The following is a 20,876-nucleotide window of genomic DNA, read 5'->3' as shown; positions in this document are numbered from 1 at the left end:
TTGCAGATAATATGAAGATAGGTGGAGTGGCAGATGGTGTTGAGAAAGCAGGAAGTCTTCAGAAGAACTTAGTCAGATTGGGGAGCGGCCAAAGACATAGCAGACAGATATAGTGTAGGGAAGTGTATGGTCATGCATTTTGGTAGAAAGAATGAAGGCATAGACTGTTTTCTAAGTGGAGAGAAAATTCAAAATCAGATGGTGCAAAGTGACTTGGAAGTCCTTGTGCAGGACTCCCTAAAGGTTAACTTGCTGGTTGAAACTGTAGTAGGTAGGGAATATCTAATGTTAACATTCATTTCAAGAGGACTAAATATGAAAGCAAGGATGTAATGCTGAGGCTTTATAGGCATTGGTCAGTTGGCATGGAGTATCGTGAGTAGTTTTGGGCCCCTTATCTAAAAAATCTGCTGGCAGTAGAGATAGTTTAGAGGAGGTTCACGAGTATGATTCCTTGAATGAAAGGGTTAATGTATGACGAGTGTTTGATTGCTCTGGGCCTATACTTGCTGGAGTTTAGAAGAATGAGGGGGACCTCACTGAAACCTATCGAATATTGAAACACCTAAATTGAGTGAACATTTAAGACAATGCAGACTGCGCTGGCTGGGCCACGTCTGTCGTATGAAGGATAGTAGACTGCCAAAGGACATGCTGTACGGAGAACTAGCAACAGGCAAGAGAAACGTTGGTAGAACGCTCGCTTCAAGGACCTCTGCAAGCGCGACATGAAAGCCTTAAAAATCAACACAGAGTGCTGGGAGGATACAGCAGATGACCGCGACAAACGGCAAGGTACCCTTTAGCAACACCTAGAGCAAGGCGAAAGAGTGATCCTGAGTCAGTTTGAGGAGCGGAGAGCCAAACAGAGAGCACAACGGACAGCGGACAACAATTCCACGATGCCCTACGAAAGCAGCAACTGTGGCAGAGCCTGCCATTTCAGGACCGGCCTCAATAGCCACAGCTGACGCTGCTCGACAAACCAGCGACTACCAGAGGTGCAATACCCATGGTCGACCACAACCAACAGAGGCCACACACACACACATTGAGTGGATGTGAAGAGGATATTTCCTGGAGTGGGGAAGCCTAGTATCAAAGGGCACAGTCTCCCCGTAAAGGGGAGTCAACTTAGAACAGAGATGAAGAGGAACTTCTTTTACCAGTGGGTAGTGAATCTGTGGAATTTATCACAGTGGAGACAGTCATGGAGTCCAAGTCAATGGGTATATTTGAAGTGGAGGTTGATAGGTTCATGATTAGTCAGGTCTTCAAGGCTTACGTGGAGAAGGCAGGAGATTGAAGTTGACAGGGATAATAATTTAGCCATGATAGAATGGCAGAGCAGATTTGATTGGCTGAATAGCCTAATTCTGCTCCTATGTTTTATGGTCTAAAGGGGTGTCCTTGTATTCTGAGGCTGTGCCCTCTGGTCCTAGACTCACCCACTAGAGGGAACATCTTCTCCATGTCCTTTCAATATTCAATAGGTTTCAATAAAATCCTCCTCAGTCTTCCAAACTCTAGCAGGCATGTGCCCAGAGCCATCAAACTCGCCACATACTTTAACCCTTCCATTGCCAGGATAATTGTTGTGAACCTCCTCGGCTTCTCTCTCCACTGTCAGCACATTTCTTAGATAAGGGGCCCAAAACTGCTCACAATACTCCAAGTGCAGTCTGACCAAGGCCTTATTAAACCATAACAAAGAGTAGTAGGACTGTTGTCATCATGTCCTGGCAAATGTTTTAAGTCTCAAACATTATTTTAAAAATCTGCTTACCTTTGCTACTTTTGGGACCTTGCTCTGTGTAAGCTGGTTCCTGTTGGTCCTTTATTGATATAGTGGCAATACTTCTAAAGTACTTCAGTGTGTGTAATTTGAAATATATAACCTAATGCCATATAAAAAGCTTCAATTTTTCTTTTCAGATGTTGGCATTTTAGAAATGTTATATTTCTATAAATGTACCTTTTTAGCCACAATTGTATTACATATAAGCCAGCAATAGCATTTGATCAACAAGCAAATGTCTAGTTGGTAGTGCAAGATGTATAATGGATGTAAATTGCTTTGGGATATTTTTCAGTTATGAAAGGCATAATAAAACTTTGAATATGATGAAATAATGTTCAGAAAGTTCAGGGTAGTTAACCATGAAAAAAAATAGAGTTTATTTAAGCATTTCAAGATTATGTATTAAGCTATGCTAAACTTCACTCAGTTAAATGTTTCAAATATTTAGGGAGAATTCTTCTTCAGAGAAAAATATTGATCAGGTGACACTCTTCAAGACCTGTGTATGAATTCTGCATAAGCAGCATGCAGAGTCATACAGCATGTAAACAGGCCTTTCAGCCCAACTATCCCATACTAAGATACCAATCAAAGCCAGTTCACGTTGCCCATGTTTGACCCATCTCCCTCTCAACCTTTCCTTTCCACATACCTGTTCAAAAACAGTTTCTTTCAGATGTTATTATTGTATCTGCCTCAACCACTTCCTTCGGCAGCTTGTTCCATATACATACTATCCTCTGTGTGAAAAAAATTGCCCCACAGGTTCCTCCTCTCAGCATAAACCTCTGCCCACTCGTTCTTGTTTCCCCAGACCTGGCAGAGAAAAAAATACTGTGTGTATTCGCCCTGACTACGTTCCTTATAATTTAATATATCAAATAAAAACATCCTGTTCACATTGCAGGCTATTCATAGGTTCACAATTGTGGCAGCAAGTTAATTTTCGAACCCATCTTCTAATCATAATTGTTCAAATGTTTGTTATTCCTGGGATTGTTCATTGTGACATTCTGCCTTTGTGACAGTTGACTTAGTTGTAATGTGAGAATCTCTCAGTAAGATGTTTCTTGCAGCCAGCTGCAGTGAGCTGAAGCTGGGTTTAAAGCAGGTTCACGTAATTGCAGCTCCCCCTGGCAAATTCTCAGAAGTCATTCAAGATGATAACAGGGTGCTTATCTTAAAAAAATAAGGTAGGATTTTAATCAGGTAAAACTAGAGAAATTATATCATTAGTTTGTTAAAAGACCTGACTGCCATAAATTTTCAAGTTTAAAATGTACTTTATAATGTGTCTCTTTAAAGCTGGACTCATAGATTCTGTGTTTCATTTAATTACATTATTGAAATTTGCTTAGTTTCCTGACAATTACTTCTATCATTTTCTTCATTACTTGTGATGTTTGATTTAGAGCATCAGAATAAAGACTTAGGAGCAGAATTTGCTCCATCGAATCTGCTCTGCCATTTGATCCTGGCTGATTTATTATTCTTCTCAACCCCAGCATCTTGCCTTCTCCGCCTTCTCCCCATAACCTTTGATGCCCTTACTATTCAAGAATCTGTCTACCTCTGGTTTAAATAAACCCACACAAAATACTGGTGAATGCAGCAGGCCAGGCAGCATCGAAAGGAAGAGGTACAGTCGACGTTTCGGGCCGGGACCTTTCGTCAGGACTAACTGAAAGAAGAGATAGTAAGAGATTTGAAAGTGGGAGGGGGAGGGGGAGATCCGAAATGATAGGAGGGGGAGGGATGGAGCCAAGAGCTGGAAAGTTGATTGGCAAAAGGGATACAAGGCTGGAGAAGGGAGAGGATCATGGGACTGGAGGCCTAGGGAGAAGGAAAGGGGGAGGGGAGCGCCAGAGGAAGATGGAGAGCAGGCAAGGAGTTATTGTGAGAGGGACAGAGAGAGAAAAAAACGAATGAATGAATGAATAAATAAGTAAGTAAGTAAGGGATGGGGGGGGAGGAGGGGCATTAACAGAAGTTAGAGAAATCAATGTTCATGCCATCAGGTTGGAGGCTACCCAGACAGAATATAAGGTGTTGTTCCTCCAATCTGAGTGTAGCTCCATCCCTCCCCCTCCTGTCTTCTCCTATCATTTTGGATCTCCCCCTTCCCCCTCCCACTTTCAAATCCCTTACTATCTCTTCTTTCAGTTAGTCCTGATGAAGGGTCTCGGCCCGAAACATCGACTGTACTTCTTCCTATATATGCTGCTTGGTCTGCTGCGTTCCACCAGCATTTTGTGTGCTTTGCTTGAATTTCCAGCATCTGCAGATTTCCTCATGTTTGCGTCTTTAAATAAACCCAGTGACTTGACCTCCACAGCCATCTGTGGCAATGAATACCACAGATTTATCACCCTCTGGCTAAAGAAGTTCCTCTTCATCTCTGTTCTAAAGGGGCACCCCTCTATTCTGAGGCTGTGCTCTCTGGTCCTACGATCCCCCACTACTGGAAACATCCCCTCCATGTCTGCTCTGTCTAGGCTTTTCAGTATTAATCAGTCTTCCTTAGGTTACCCGTTTCTTGATCCAACATTTGCTGACTTGACAGGCTGTAAGAGTTCAGCTCAGCGCTTTACTCCTCAATGTGGGACTTGTGATTGCAAACGTAACTTAGGGGGCATACTGGCTGTTAAGTTAGAAAAGTGGGCTTTCACTTTAAGCAGATTTTTCATTTCCAAAGTAAAGGAATACTGCATTGTTAGAGCAACACACATAAAAGTTGCTGGTGAACGCAGCAGGCCAGGCAGCATCTCTAGCAAGAGGTGCAGTCGACGTTTCAGGCCGAGACCCTTCGTTAGGACTAACTGAAGGAAGAGTGAGTAAGGGATTTGAAAGTTGGAGGGGGAGGGGGAGATCCAAAATGATAGGAGAAGACAGGAGGGGGAGGGATAGAGCCAAGAGCTGGACAGGTGATAGGCAAAAGGGATACGAGAGGATCATGGGACAGGAGGTCTGGGAAGAAGGACAAGGGGGGGTCCCAGAGGATGGGCAAGGGGTATATTCAGAGGGACAGAGGGAGAAAAAGGAGAGTGAGAGAAAGAATGTGTGTATAAAAATAAGTAACAGATGGGGTACAAGGGGGAGGTGGGGCATTAGCGGAAGTTAGAGAAGTCGATGTTCATGCCATCAGGTCGGAGGCTACCCAGACGGAATATAAGGTGTTGTTCCTCCAACCTGAGGGTGGCTTCATCTTTACAGTAGAGGAGGCTGTGGATAGACATGTCAGAATGGGAATGGGATGTGGAATTAAAATGTGTGGCCACTGGGAGATCCTGCTTTCTCTGGCGGACAGAGCGTAGGTGTTCAGCAAAGCGGTCTCCCAGTCTGCGTCGGGTCTCACCAATATATAAAAGGTCTCCCCCATCCCTCCTCACTGATCTCCCTCCTGGCACTTATCCGTGTAAGCGGAACAAGTGCTACACATGCCCTTACACTTCCTCCCTTACCACCATTCAGGGCCCCAAACAGTCCTTCCAGGTGAGGCAACACTTCACCTGTGACTCGGCTGGGGTGATATACTGCATCCGGTGCTCCCGATGTAGCCTTTTATATATTGGCGAGACCCGACGCAGACTGGGAGACCGCTTTGCTGAACACCTACGCTCTGTCCGCGAGAGAAAGCAGGATCTCCCAGTGGCCACACATTTTAATTCCACATCCCATTCCCATTCTGACATGTCTATCCGCGGCCTCCTCTATTGTAAAGATGAAGCCACCCTCAGGCTGGAGGAACAACATCTTATATTCTGTCTGGGTAGCCTCCGACCTGATGGATGAACATCGACTTCTCTAACTTCCACTAATGCCCCACCTCCCCCTCGTACCCCATCTGTTACTTATTTTTATACACACATTCTTTCTCTCACTCTCCTTTTTCTCCGTCTGTCCCTCTGAATATACCCCTTGCCCATCCTCTAGGTCCCCCCCCACCCCCGTCTTTCTTCCTGGACCTCCTGTCCCATGATCCTCTCGTATCCCTTTTGCCTATCACCTGTCCAGCTCTTGGCTCTATCCCTCCCCCTCCTGTCTTCTCCTATCATTTTGGATCTGCCCCTCCCCCTCCAACTTTCAAATCCCTTACTCACTCTTCCTTCAGTTAGTCCTGACGAAGGGTCTCGGCCTGAAACGTCGACTGCACCTCTTGCTAGAGATGCTGCCTGGCCTGCTGCGTTCACCAGCAACTTTTATGTGTGTTGCTTGAATTTCCAGCATCTGCAGAATTCCTGTTGTCTGCATTGTTAGAGATGTCTTCTTCAAATAACAGGTTAAATTGGAGTCCTGTTTACTTCATCCACACATAAAAAGATAATGCAGTTCGAGGAGTAGATGCCAGCCATGACAGTGGTAAGGAACAGAAAAGCTGGAAGACCTTAGCAGGGCAGGCAGCATCCATGAAAACAGAAACATATTCAAGGTTTCAGGTTAAGAACTGGAAAAAAATCAGAGAACAAGTCTGTGATAGAATGCAGACCAAATTGCCAAGGGAACCATTGTTAAATACATAAAGAAAAGAACAAATTAAGACTGAAATATCCAATGACATTCGTGAAGAGATGAAAAAAAAAACTGGCTACCTAAACTGTTGAGTTCCATTAGTCCAGAGGGCTTAGTGTGCTGGGACTGAAGTTCAAGTTCTGTTTGTTAAGCATCATTGGAACAGTTACAGGAGGAAAAGACAGAAAAGTCAGAGTGGAAAGGGAATTGAGAATTACAGTGATAGGCAACTGAAAGCTCAGGGTGGCTTTTTCTTATGGATTTCAGGACAGGAAAGTCAAAGAAACACACACCAGTCCTCATTGAGGGATCAGCAGTGGAAAGGGTGAGGAGCTTTTCAAGTTCTTGGGTGTCAACATGCCCGAAGATCTACCCTGGGCCCAACATACTGATGCAATTACAAAGAACGCATGATGGTGACTATGTTTCATTAGGAGCCTTGCAAATTTCTACAGATATACGGTGGAAGGCATTTTAACTGGCTGCAGCACTTTCTGGTGTGAGGGGCCACTGCACAGATAGGAGACGGCATCCATCATTAAGGACCTCCTTTACCCAAGACATACCTGCTTTTTGTTACTACCATCAAAGAGGAGGTACAGGAACCTGAAGAGTTTCAGGAACATCTTCTTACCCTCCACCATCAGATTTCTGAATGGACAATGAACCCATGTACACTACTTCACTATATTTTTCTTTTTTTTTGCTCCTTTTTTGCACTACTTGTTTAATTATATATGTCCAACCTGGGGTGGACGGAGGCATAGTAGTGTAGCGATTAGTGCATCACTTTATAGCACCTGATCACGGTTTAATTCCCGACATTGCCTGTAAGGAATTTGTACATTCTTTCTGTGACCATGTGTGTTTTCTCCAGGTGCTGTGGTTTCCTCCCAAACTCCAAAGATGTCTGGTTAGGGTTAATGAGTTGTGGGTATGCTTTGTTGGTGCTGAAAGTATGGTGACACTTGCGGCACTGCCCTCAGCACAATCCTTGCAGATTTGATTTGAAGCAAGCAATGCATATCACTCGATGCTTTAATATTTATATGATAAATAAAGCTAATCTTTTAAATCTTTTCTTTGATGGAATCTCATTTAAGTTGGTTAAAATTGCTGAGAATGATCTGTTGAATGTAGAGGCTGGGGGAGTGAAAGGTGAGAACCAGGTTAGGGGGTGAGATCATACGTGTGGGAAATAACTGATGGAGTTGTGAGCTCTCTCAATAATGGTATTGGGAAAGGAATTCATAACGGAAAATGAAAATGATATTATTACAGGAAGTCTCATCATCAGAGCAAACATGATGAAATTTGGAAAAATGGAATGGATTCCTTATAGGAAGCGGGCTGGGGGGCAGTGTTTTTCAGTTAGCTATTGGAGACTGTGGACTTGTAATAGGCCACTAATCAGTTCTCTGAGATGGAGACAGGAATGTCAAATGAGAACAGGGAAGAGTCAGACATGGACAATGTGAGTGCGAGATCAGGGAGAGAATCGGAAGGAAAGGTATTGACATTCCTGAATTCTACATGAACGTAGAATTTAGTCCTAATGCAGGATAGTCTTGAATAGAAATGTACATATGCACATATCCTTGAAGAAATGAACATAACTTCTCATCCAGTTACACATGTCTACACCCTCAATGTTGAGAAAGTAAATAGAGCTGAAGGAGAATTCAATGTCAGAATGAGTTCAGCTACTTGAAAGAAAGTGCTGCTAAAAGGATATTTCTCGGGCTTCTGTTCAACATAGAAACAAGGAGCCATCAGATGATCCATATGTGGGATGGAAGTGTAGAGGGTTTGGATATCCGTGCAAAGATAAGTCATTTAGGACCAGTAAACTAGAAACTTATCAATGTGGTGGAAAGCATTAGAGATGGATGTAAGTGAGAAGGGACTAGACAAACAAAGTCAAGGGAAGAAGAAATGAGTTCTTTATGGTAAGAGCATTAGACCATACAACAAGGGAGCAGAATTAGATTATTCTACCCATCGAGTCTGCTCTCTCATTCCATCATGGCTGATCTATTATCCCTCTCCCATTCTCCTGCCTTCTCCATATAACCTTTGACACCCTACTAATCAAGAACCTATCAACCTCCTCTTTAAATATACCTAATCACTTTACCTCTGCAGGCAATAAATTCAACAGATTCACCACCCTCTGACTAAAGAAATTCCTCCTCATCTCTGTTCTAAAGGGATGTTCTTGTACTCTGATGCTGTGCCCCCAGTCTTAGACTTCCCCCACTATAGGAAACATCTCCACATTCTCCTTATCTAGGGCTTCCAATATTTGTAGATTTCAATGTTCGGAATTTTTAAATATTTAAATGTTTCTCATTCTTCTAAACTCCAGTGAGTACAGGCTCAGAGCCATCAAATAATCACCTACTGAAATAATGACAGGAGAGACCTGCTTGTGGATCCTGGGGAGAGGGGTAGAAGTAGGTTATGTTGGATTGAGCTGCAGTCATTTTAGAGAGGGGAAATGAAGTTGGTGATTATCTGCAAGACAATGGCCAATATTCATTGGTAAGTCATTGTCCTCTGGGAGGTACGAGGAGGGGCCTAAGTAATAAAGGTATAAGAATTTATTTTCCAAAAGGGATTTAAAGATTTAGAGCGCACTATCACAGGGACTTCGAAAAGACAACTCCACATGTAACTTGGAAGGCTCATTTGCAGATTACAAGGGCAAAAATGTTGTAGTGTGGGACTAAATTAGAAGTCTCTTTGAAAGCCCTGGCAATAGTACAATGAGCTAGTTCTATGTGATTCATATGTCAGAGAATCTGCCTTTAGATGTCTTTCTAAAAGAGATGAACAAAGAATATATTACCTCAGGCCACTTATGAAATTCGTATTGTATAATCTATTAAAATATTATCAAATATTATCTTGTTGGTAAGTCAGGAATAATGAATGAACATAGGATTCTGATTTTTTTTTTGCTGGAGTTAGAGTGGAGGACAGTAGAATTTCAAAGCATAAAATTTAGAATGCTATCCAACAGCTGAATGCATTGCATTTTTGCATTACTTATTTCAGTCATTTCATTTAAAATAGTTCTAAAAAGCATGAACCAATTTTCATTTTCTCAACACTTAATGCTTGCTCGATAGTTGTGCTTTAAGTAAATTTCTTTCCTAATTCTTACATAAGGAATGAAGACGATCTCTCCACATAGCCAATTATCAACGTTAGCACACCAAAAATATGAGACACCCTCAAGCTCTCAAGCCTTTGGAGAAGTGAACTGAGCCACCATTAGTTAGATGCAGAAAATCAAAAGACAGACACTCTTGGTATGACTCATCTCTGCAGACTCTTCTAGAATGCGTGCGCACCCTCTGTGAGTTTACAATAATTTTAAAGCGGTCCTACTTTGTTTGGCTTTCGCTAAAAGACAAGAATTTCTTTCAGACTCAGTTACTGTAAATATCTGTCAGGTTACATTATACACATTGGAATAAATATTGCATGAGATGAGCTGCTTTTCTGTAATTTGCACTGCATTTCCTATTGATATTTTTATACACTATGGTTGATTTATTTCCGATCCTGCTTTATTTCTCACCTTCCTAGTCACCTCTAAAGCAAAAGAGAAGGAGAATGAAGTAAACCAGAAAACTGCGGCAGGGCAAAGACAAAGGATGCAATTTATCAACAGTAATGATTCCTTCATTTGTTTTTTGGTATTTTAATTCTGCTTTCCAAAATCAGAGTAACGAGGCAGAATAAATTCAAAATGAATTCTATATATCTTGTATCCATCATTCTGGGACTTGGCAGACAATGCTGCACCTAGCAATAAAGTTAACATTGACATCTTAAGGCTATGAAAATGCTTTGATGGAAATTTTTATTTATATTTATCTCACAATGAAGATTATTAATAAACAGTGATCTGCTGCATGGTGCTCTGCTAATCATTAATCTGTTGTTTCATTTCCTACATTACAAAAGTATCTGGACTTTAAAAATACTTGGAAAAAATATCTTTGGAACATTCAGAAGTTGTGAAAGGCATTACCTAAATGTAACACATTTTCAAATAAAATTCACACTTTTCAAGGTCACTCTACTTCCTCCCTTCTCTCCCTAGGGACCTTCATAACGCTTTGCGATAACTGCATACATTTTACGCTGTCCTATTTTATACGTTGGATTGTTTCTGGTGAACTGTGAATGATTACGTACGTAACTCACAGTAGATACTTTTCAGCCTTCTCCATACTTTAGTATCCAACAGAGAGATGGGAAATGTTTTAACATCTCTAATACCAGAGGGAAATTTTTCAACAAGGTTAGTCATGTGTAGTCATACGGTCAGTGTTGCACATGGTGAGCTTTGCTAGTGAAAGAGGATGGACCTCAGAGGGAGGTGAAATGAGAGGGAGTTAATTAATGGATAGTTAAGGGAGGAATGACAGAAGTAGGAATGGTATCAGGATAGGGCAGGAGCAGGTGGAGGAAGAGATCAAGTGTGGTTAATGTGTTAGAATGGATCCATGTGTCCGTCTATCTTTGTGTGCAGTCTGTGCAGCAGAGTCTGATCTCTAGTTATCATGGGCCCCTTAGCCATAGGGCTAAGACTTTGCCCTGTCATTACCATGTGATAATTGAGGGACAGTGGTCACCCACGATGAAAGAATTCTTGCACAGGCATCTTCTGTATCTTCGAACTGGACTGTCATACTCATCCTCAAGGGACTTCCTGAGAAGAAGAAGATTCCAGCAGTATGTGAGATTAACATTGGAAGCAAAATGATAGTATTAACAGTTTTTTTTCCCTATGGCAGTAAGTTTAACAATGTGATTTCTGTTTATTGGCCCACTTGCCAGAGGCTGTTCCTATTCTGTGAAAATGATGAACTAAGGAAGGCTCCTCAGGCCCTTGTCCATGGTTCTGGCTGCTTATAAACTTCCAACTTGGGCCTAGCAAGAGAGTTGAAAAGGCTTGGCATAAATTAATGGCATTTTACAACATTGAACTTTCTCTTGGCTTTTTTAATAGTCTTGTTAACTTCCTCTCACATCATCAAAAATGTGTTAAAATTAAATGTTAGGTAAGGCTCCTAACCTTTGCATTTACTTCTTCATAGTACCGTGTAGATTATATTTCTGCTCCATGTAGAGTTTTCCAAATTTTATCATTCACAGTTATCCCAACAATTTCCATCCATCCAAGTGTCACCCCATGTCACAGTGTACAGTAGCTTGAACCTGTCTTACCAGTTTTTGGACTATGGCTGAATTTTAATATAATTACAAATCCAATATTTTTACCTAACAGTCAGTCCTGAAAGTTTAAACTGGCCCAGCCATCACTGCTGTTTGGATTAAGAAAGTTCCTGTTTTCCCATGTCATTTTACAAGGAAAGCTGCCTCCTTTCATTTTTGAGTAACACACAGAAACCTGGAGGAACACAGCAGGTCAGGGAGCAGCTATAGAGAGAGACAAACAGTCAACATTTCAAGCTGAGAACCTTCATCAGGACTGGAAAGGAGGGGGGAAGAGCACTCAGAAGAAGCCTACATGCATACGGGAAGAATATACACACTCTCTTACAGAGGATGCTGCAAATTAGTTCTGAAGTCAGATGCCCCGAGCTGTAATAGCGTTTTGCTAACCACTACACTACTGTGGTGCTCCATTAGAGAGCAAATGAGATAGGATCTTGATTAGTAAGGGCATCAAATAGTATGAGGAAAAGGCAGGAGAATGGCATTGAGAGGGAAAGTAAATCAGCCAGGATCAAATAGTAGGGAAGACTTGATGGGCCAAATGACCTAATTGTTCTCCTACCTGATTGTCTTTTGGTCTTAAAACCCACTTCTGCAATTGGTCATGTAAGTTGCTATCCATGAGACTTCCCTGACCTTCATCTTGAATGCAAGTGTTTGTTAATCTTTTCGTAAACTCACTCTCATCCACAAAAGTGAAAGCAAGACGATATATTAACATTTGACATGTTTTTCTTCTGTAAAGCTGTTACGGGAGCTAATGAAGGATTAGATAACTGTAGAATAGACTAGATGGAGAGAGGATTAGGTAGAATACCATAAAATCTACAGCAGACCATCTGGCCAAAGGGGTGAGATCATATTCATCATAATGAATGTGATCTCACCCTTCCAGTTGCCTCTTTTCATGCAGCTTCATTATACTCTGTTCTTTGTACCAATTTTGTAATAGGTCGTTAAATAGAACGTGTCTCATTATTCATTTCTTACAACTGGGTGTGAAGAAGTTCCTTTTTAATTTTTAGTTGAATCAGTAGTGGCTATGTTATATTTATGCCCCAATGCTGTAGACGCCGACAAAAGTGGAAATGGCTTTTCTTGGGCACAAAGTTTGGTGAAAGAACGAATGACTGGAAAAGCTTACGTACGGAGACAGAATTAAGTGGAATTCATTACTGCTGTGTCTGGTGGGGACAGAAGAAGATCAAAGAGGAGTAGTGAATAAACTGCTATTCAAGTCAGGTCTTTTTGGAAAGAAATATTTGTCTAGTTTTTGCGATCGATGCTTACACTGACTGTGCAACATCCCTGACATAACTCTTCTCTCTGCTCCCAACTTTAATTAGTGAATTGAATTCTGTAGGACAACAGATTAGAAAAGCAGAAAAGCTACTTGATTATTAATTAAAATGATTAATTTCAATTCTCACGGCTACCTGGACTGTACCGCTTCCCACCCTGTTTCTTGTAAAAACGCCATTCCTTCTCTCAATTCCTCCGTCTCTGCTGCATCTGCTCTCAGGATGAGACTTTTCATTCCGGAATGAAGGAGATGTCCTTTTTTCAAAGAAAGGTGCTTCCCTTCCTCCACTATCAGTGCTGCCCCCAACCGTATCTCTCACGGTTTGGCCTCCTGTATATTGTATTGGTGAGACCTGACATAGATTGGGAGATCACTTCACCGAGCACCACTCCCAGTGGCCACCCATTTTAATACTACTTCTCATTCCATTCTGATATGTCTATTCATAGCCTCCTCTACTGTTGCAAAGGGGGCACACTCAAGTTGGGGGAACAACACCTTGTATTCCGTCTGGGTAGCCTCCAACCTGATGGCATGAACGTTGATTGCTTGAACTTCTGGTAATGAATGCCCTCCTTCCCCCCCTCCCCCCCCCCACCTTCACCATTCCCCCATTCCCTTTTCCCTCGCTCCTCTTCTTGCCTGCCCATCGCCTTCCTCTGGTGCTCCTCCCCACTTTTCTTTCTTCCATGGCCGTCAGTGCACTCCTTTCAGACTTCCCCTCTTCCAGCCCTGTATCTCCTTCACCAATCAACTTCCCAGCTCTTTACTTCATCCCCCACTCCCAGTTTCACCTATCATCTTTTGTTTCTTTCTCCCCTCCCCCACTCTTTTAAATCTACTCCTCATCTTTTTTTCTCTAGTCCTGCCTCAGGATCTCGGCCTGAAACGTCGACTGTACTTTTTTCCATAGCAGCTGCCTGGCCTGCTGAGTTCCTCCAGCACTTTGTGTGTGTTGCTCGGATTTCCAGCATCAGCAGGTTTTCTCTTCTTTGTGATTATGTTCAATGCACATTTGTTAGCTTTGCTATATACATCAAATTTTAAGCCTTTCCATTACTTTAATATTTCCATTCATTTCAGTCCTGTAGAATGGAATCCCTTACTGTTTCTAATAAAATCTTTTAAGACACATGATAACCAAAATGGAAGATATTTACAGTGCTGTGAGATATGTTTGGATGTGCACAGAGCAGGATTGTTGTTAGAAATTTTAGCCTACTTTACTGCAATGTTACCTCCATTCTAAATTAATCTCACAGCCTTCTGTGAGGAGTATGAGGGAACTGAAATTAACTTTACATCTGTAGACCTCCACATGAAGTTTGAACAGTAGCAAGGAATAGTTCAGCTCCTGTAGAGACTAGTTATGTACTTCATGTAGGTGAACACATGAACAGAGTCCATTCTAGTCTTCATTAAGAAGCATCGTATCTTTGTTTGCCTTGAGGGACATGTTCTGTATGAAATCCAGAAGCTTCATTCTGTTCACAACACTTTTCTGCAGAAAATGACTGGAAGGCAAAAGAGCTGAAGAAATTCCACTGGATTCAGATTCGGACATATTTATCACGTGTACATCGAAACATACAGTGAGATGTGTCGTTGCTTTAACAGCTAACACTCCTGAGGGTGTGCTGGGGGCAGCGCGCAAGTGCCACCACACATTCTGGCACCAAAATATCATTCCTACCTTGCACAGAACGCAACATGCAACAGGACAACTACAGCAAAACGAGCCCTGTTCCTCACTCCCACCCACCCACGTAGACACACAGTGCCCCAACCCCAGGACAGGCCGTCTTCAGCCTCTTGCCTCCAGTGCACTCACAGAGATTGGCAGACTCAGGGCACCGGCTTTTGGACTTTGACTGACCTTCGGGCTTCAATCTTGGAATTGGCAGCCTGAGTTTTGTGAGGTTCAGACGGTTTGGGCACCATTAAGTGAGTTCAGAGCGACAAGCATTCTGTCGGAGGAAGTCCGCAGGTCAAGCCGGATCAGCGTGAAGAAAGGAATTGTTGATGTTTTGGATTGAAAGCTTGCATTATGACCAGAAATTACAGTATGTGCAGTCTCGTGTCTGCATTAAAGAAACACAATTCAACGATGGAAGTACTTTAAAAAATGTAATTTTGAGGTTCATTTAGTAATTCATTGTGTAGAATTTTGAACGCAGAATCAAGCCACTTATCCCATTTGCTCTCTGCCAATAGTTATGATCCAGAAACTTCCTCTCATGTCTGTCATCTCATTTCCACCCTTTTCTAAAACTTCTTCAATATTTTTTTATCCTTCTCCCTGTTAATATACTGGTGCTGTTTTTCTAAACTACTCCATGTGGCAGAGGGCACTAGTCATCTCCAGGAAGGAGATTCTTCGGAATATCATGTGGTTGAGCCAAGGAAGTACCAGCACTTCTACCTTTGAGCTAAGGAGGTTCCAGATTCAAGCGTCTCCAGAAAAGCTTGAACACAAATATCAAAGCTGACTTTCTGTAATAGTAAGGGGGTTGTTATTGAAGGTGCAGCCTTTTTGTTAAACTGAAGCCCCATTCTCACTGTCCTAAACTTAGAAAGATTGGTTTTATTCATCACTTTCACTTGGAAGCATGCCATGAAATGCGTCAGTTGCGTCAAAACAAATCAGTGAGGATTGTACTGGGACAGCCTGTGAGTGTCGCCAGACTTCCGGTGCCAATGTCGTCTGCCCACGACTCACTAACGTTAACCCTAATCACACATCTTTGGAATGTGGCTGGAAACTGGAGTACCCGAGCACACCCACGTGGTCACGGGGAGAATGTATAAATTCCTTACAGACAGTCGCAGGAATCGAACCCCCTTCGTAGCGCTGGTGCTCTAAAGCACTATGCTAACCACTTCACTGCAGTGCCGCCATTAGAAACGATTCCATTGCATTATTTGGGAGATCAATAAACTTCTTGTTTGTGTACAGTCTAATAGCTATCCTACGTATATTAAATAAAGATTATTTTTCATTATCACAAGGCTAGTTATGGTACTTTACTGTGTGACAATCAATGGCTATATCATCAACATTGTAATAGTTACTGCATTTTAGCCAAGGGTTGCTTTTGGTGATTGAGAAAGCATCATATTAATTAAAGAATTCTAGATTCATTAGATTGTCTTATATTTGTTTGCTGTGGTTATGAACCTTGAAACATCTTAGTGACCTCTGTTAAGTCACACTGTCTGTCATTTTCTATGGAAAAGATCTCCATTCTGTTCAGCTCTTTCTGATCATCAGTTCTGGTATTGTCCCAGTAAAACATTGGCCTTGATCAGGAGACTGCTGAATGTTCAATCTGCAACCACCTTACTGAATGAAGGACTTGTTTAAATAAAAGGAAGATGAAGGAAATTCACATTGATTTCTTACCAGTATCTGTGCTCAAGTTGAACTGCAATGACTTTGTGGCAGTAGTGATTATTTTGTTTAATGTATCTACTATCTGCAAATGGTGAGGTCATCAGATTTTGTTCCATTTGATAAAAAAGTCAGCAGGAATGGCTTTGTCAATGCATTTGAACCATTTATGCAGAACCTATACCATTAAAGGCCTTTCATCTGTTGTCTATCCATAGTCCGTGAACATCCAATTGTCCATCATATTTTTTAAAAATCTATCATACTAAAGGAATGAGACATGCAAAGTGCCCATCAAGTGTGTGCCTGATCCTCTCAAGTGACAGTTGTGTTAGGTGCTGATTCATTGCAGATAGATTGAGAAAACTAATTTTCTCAACAGCATCCTCAAACAAATCTGCATTACATTTCAAGGCTGCCAATCAAAAACCAACACTTGCCACAAAGAACATGGAACATAGAACACTCCAACATTGTACAGGCCATTCAGCTTATGATGTTGTGCTGACATTCTAACCTACTTGTAGATGAATCTAACATTCCCTCCTACATAGCCCTCCATTTTTCTATTATTCACTTGCCTATCTAAGAGCCTCTTATTAGCCACTGATGTATCTGCCCCTACCACCACCTCTGGGAATGCATTCCGCACACACTCTCCATTCTCTGTGTAATTAACTTACCTCTGATGCTGGAAACATGCACTTTAGAAATCAAACAAAGGCAAGAAAATGTTCATCTGTGATGCCCTTACATTCGTAAAACATGATACTATTCACAGGTGACAGGTTCCTTAAGAAAGTTTTTAAAAAATCCAAGTTATGCGTAAAATTGAAGCGTAGATACATTAAAAATACTCCAGCTACCTACCTGGTCCAGAAGGTGATGTAAGGATGGTCTTTTTTAAAATGTTAAATTTGCACCTGACCACAAACTTAAGCTAATGTCTGATACGAAATTATACCTCCTTGTAATACTAAATTGCTATTCAACATTTTTATAACAAAAGATAAATTTACACCGTAAATAGCTGTGAACCGTTCTGGTCTGTACGAGAATACAGCATGGATACTAGAGAAGTTAAAGAAAAGAATTAGTGTGCTGATAAACAGTAGGGATATGAGCAGACTGGAACACTCTCCTCTTGGGGATGCAAGTAATTGATCAGGTAAACCGAGGCAGTATTTCCATAAGCGCAGGGGAATTCAACAATGTGGAAAGAAATGATGGAGGGAACTGTCAGAGCTGCCGTTTGGAATCTGTCAGCAACCCAACTTCTTCCATATTCAACATCTCAACCTGGAATTGCTAAACTCACTGTAGTGTAAATGACTGTTGGCATTGGCTGTTAACATTAGCTGTACATACTATCTATCTGAACTGATGTCTTGTTTAGATGGCAGTGGGAATACTTTTAATTGGTCCCTCAGCTAAAAGAGCTAAACTTCTTGATAAACTTGGGAACTTGGCTCCCCTTGTAAAATCAGAAGTGACAAGGCTGGGTGTTATCCTTGATTCAGATCTGAATTTTAAATCCTCCATGAAGTGACCAGGGCAGCATTACTACCCTTCACTTTCAAGTTTAGTTATCATTCAACCATACATGAATATAACCAAACAAAACAGCATTCCTCTGGAGCCAAGGCGTAACACATATTGCTAAACAGCATATAGCACATAGCACAAATAGCACATATGGTTACATTTGTGAAAAAAATACAGTCACAAAGAAAAAAATAATACATCCCATGTCCCTGGTGGCATAACTGCACATATTGCAAAGGTACATTCGGTTCTGTCATGTAATGATGCTGAAAAACTAATTCATGCTTTTATATCAAACAGGGTAGATTACTGCAATGCACTTTTTACTGGCCTTCCAAAGTAATCTGTTGATAAACTTAACTCCACTGTGAGACTTTTAATTAGAACCAGCATGAGTGAGCCAATCACTCCCATTCTAACTACTCTGCATTAGCTTCCTGTATCTTTTAGAATTGACTTTAAAGTTCTCTTACTTGTTTTTAAAGCTTGCAATTGTCTGGGACTGGAGTACATCACGGATCGCTTTTGTTTAATAATCCTGCTTGAGCTCTCAGGTCTTCACTGCTGGTCTCTTAAATTTAAACAATCTCCCTCAAAAGATAATTGGCAGGTCAGCTTTTTTGAACTACGCTGCTAAACTGTAGAAGTCAATACCTAAGACCATAAAGCATTCAGATTCAGTTTATACTTTTAAACACCAACTCAAAACCTATTTATTTAACCTTGCTTTTAACTAGCATCTTTTTGTCTTTTATTTTGATTTATTTTTAGTTTCATTGGTTCTTAATTAGTTAGGGGTCAAAGGTTATGGGGAGAAGGCAGGAGAATAGGGTTGAGAGGGATAATAGATCAGCCATGTTGGGATTGCAGAGCAGATTGATGGGCTGAATGGAATTGAAGGTGTGCTTTTCTTTATTTTCTTTTTTTCTCCTCTCCCATTTCTGCCCTAAATACACTGGCTATTATTAAAGTATGACCTGACAGGGGGAAGAATGTCTCTGGTGCCCCACACTTGGGCTATTCTTCCTGCTTAGGAAAGGCTATTGCGTGGCTACCCTATCCACATAGCAGTGACCAACGTTCACTGCAGAAGAACAATGGCAAAGATTGAGGATTCATACCTAAAATCTATCTCCTGTAACATATCTATAATTCTATAGGTAGATCAGCCATTAAAGTAGAGAGATGAATTCAGGTGATTTTAACCTTTTCGCACATCATATTATGATGTAGATATACATCGCTATGAAGTAGTTTATTGAATGCACTGTACAATAAATGTTGAGCTAATTTTTCAAGGTCTTACTGGCATCTAATACTTACGATTTATGGAATGATTAATAATATATCTGAGGTGGTGGCAAAATACTGCTTCCCCAAAGCTCTAGTGACTTGGATTCAATCTTCAACCGTCTATGTGGAGTCTGCACGTTCTCCACAGGGTCATGTAGGTTTCTGCTGGGAGCTCCTGTTTCTTCTCGTATCTCAAGGACATATTGGCAGGTTAACTGGTCACTGTAAATGACCACTTAGTGAGTTGATGGACATGTGAAAGAACAAGTTGAGGGGTCACAAGGAGAATTTGAATGGGACCGATATGATTGCTTAGATGGGATCTGGCATGGATCCACTTGGCTGAAGGTGGTCATCCCGTGCAGTAAAAAGTAAGTTGGCCGGATTTCTGCTCGACAAGCTTCCGCAGAAAAGATTGGTTAAGATGTCTTTCAGTTATTTGTGGTCTCATTCATCAGCAGTTTGATCTGATGGGTGTGAAATTATTCTTCGATAAATTTAAAGGTTGGTTATCAGAGAGATTCAGCTACTGAGTGCTGCTACCAGAGAATTTGACTATTTTCAGGAGCCCACTTTGTTAGGAGGGAGCCATCCATAAGTATGAGAATGAATTTACATATGTGCTTTATAATGATTTAGAGATTGTTGTGAAATTGATATGGAAAGGATACAGAATGATAGAGTGCCCTTGTGGTCTTGTGAAAATAACAGTCCTGAATGTCTCATCGGTGCCCCGAAAACTTGCTCGTATGCATTCCTAACCTGGGGATTAGGAATGCACCAAACTTGGAAAAAGAGAATATTTTTCCAGGATTAAGGATGAATAATTTATACACTTTGAATGCACGATTACAGACACAGATTGACACCAGTAAATACAGACATTTATATTCCTGTCACTTATTGTACACTATATTTTTGTCAGCACCATTTCTGACTTTTGTGAAATGTTTAGTTTACAAACAGTTCTCGTAACTTGGTGACAAACTCTAAAAATGTTGTTATTTTTATATTCATTGTATAAGAATGACATTTTCTGGTTCATTTTTGAACAAGGATAACTTTTCAAGCCTTGCAGGGAAATGGACAGTAATTCATGGCTGGAGAAGATAAAACATAGTAGTAGAATTAGGCCATTTGGCCCATCGAATACGCTCTGCCATTCAATTATGTCTGATTTATTTTCCCTCCCTATTTACCTATCTTCTCTCCATAACCTTTGACACATTTACTAAACAAGAGCCTATTGAAGTCTGCTTTAAGTATGCCCAGTGACTTGGCCTCCACACACATCTTTGGAAATGATTTAGCCAGCATGCTCTGGCTAAAGAAATTCCTCCTCCTCTCTGTTCTAAGGTTCAAAGTTCAAAGTAAATTTATTATCAAAGGACATATATGACACCATATACAACCCCGAGATTCATTTTCTTGCGAGCATTCACAGTAAATTCAAGAATCAAGAATAATAGAATCAATGAAAAACCACACCCAATAGACAAACAACCAAAGTGCATAAGACAACAAACTCTGCAAATACAAAAAGAGTAGTAATAATAATAATAAAATAAGCAAAAAATATTGACAACTTGAGGTGACTTTTTCCTGATGGCAGCAGTGAGAAGACAGCATGGCCTGGATGGTGGAGGTATCTGAAAATGGATGCTGCTTTCCTGCGACTGTGCTCCATGCAGATGTGCTGGATGGTGGGGAGGGATTTACCCATGATGGACTGAGCTGCATCCACTACTTCTTTGTAGGCTTTTCTGTTCAAGGGC

General features: G+C 41.2%; 1 protein-coding gene across 3 annotated transcripts in view; it reads left to right on the top strand.

Annotated features, from left to right (window-relative positions):
- prkg1b (protein kinase cGMP-dependent 1b) overlaps positions 1-20,876 on the top strand; it is an 836,131-nt gene that overhangs the window by 227,733 nt on the left and 587,522 nt on the right. The gene's annotated exons all lie outside the window — the stretch shown is intronic.

This window comes from Mobula hypostoma, chromosome 19 (genome assembly GCF_963921235.1).
Source record: "Mobula hypostoma chromosome 19, sMobHyp1.1, whole genome shotgun sequence".
Taxonomy (NCBI): Eukaryota; Metazoa; Chordata; class Chondrichthyes; order Myliobatiformes; family Myliobatidae; genus Mobula; species Mobula hypostoma.
The sequence above is the reverse complement of the archived record's forward strand: the minus strand, read 5'-3'. Positions and strand labels throughout refer to the sequence as shown.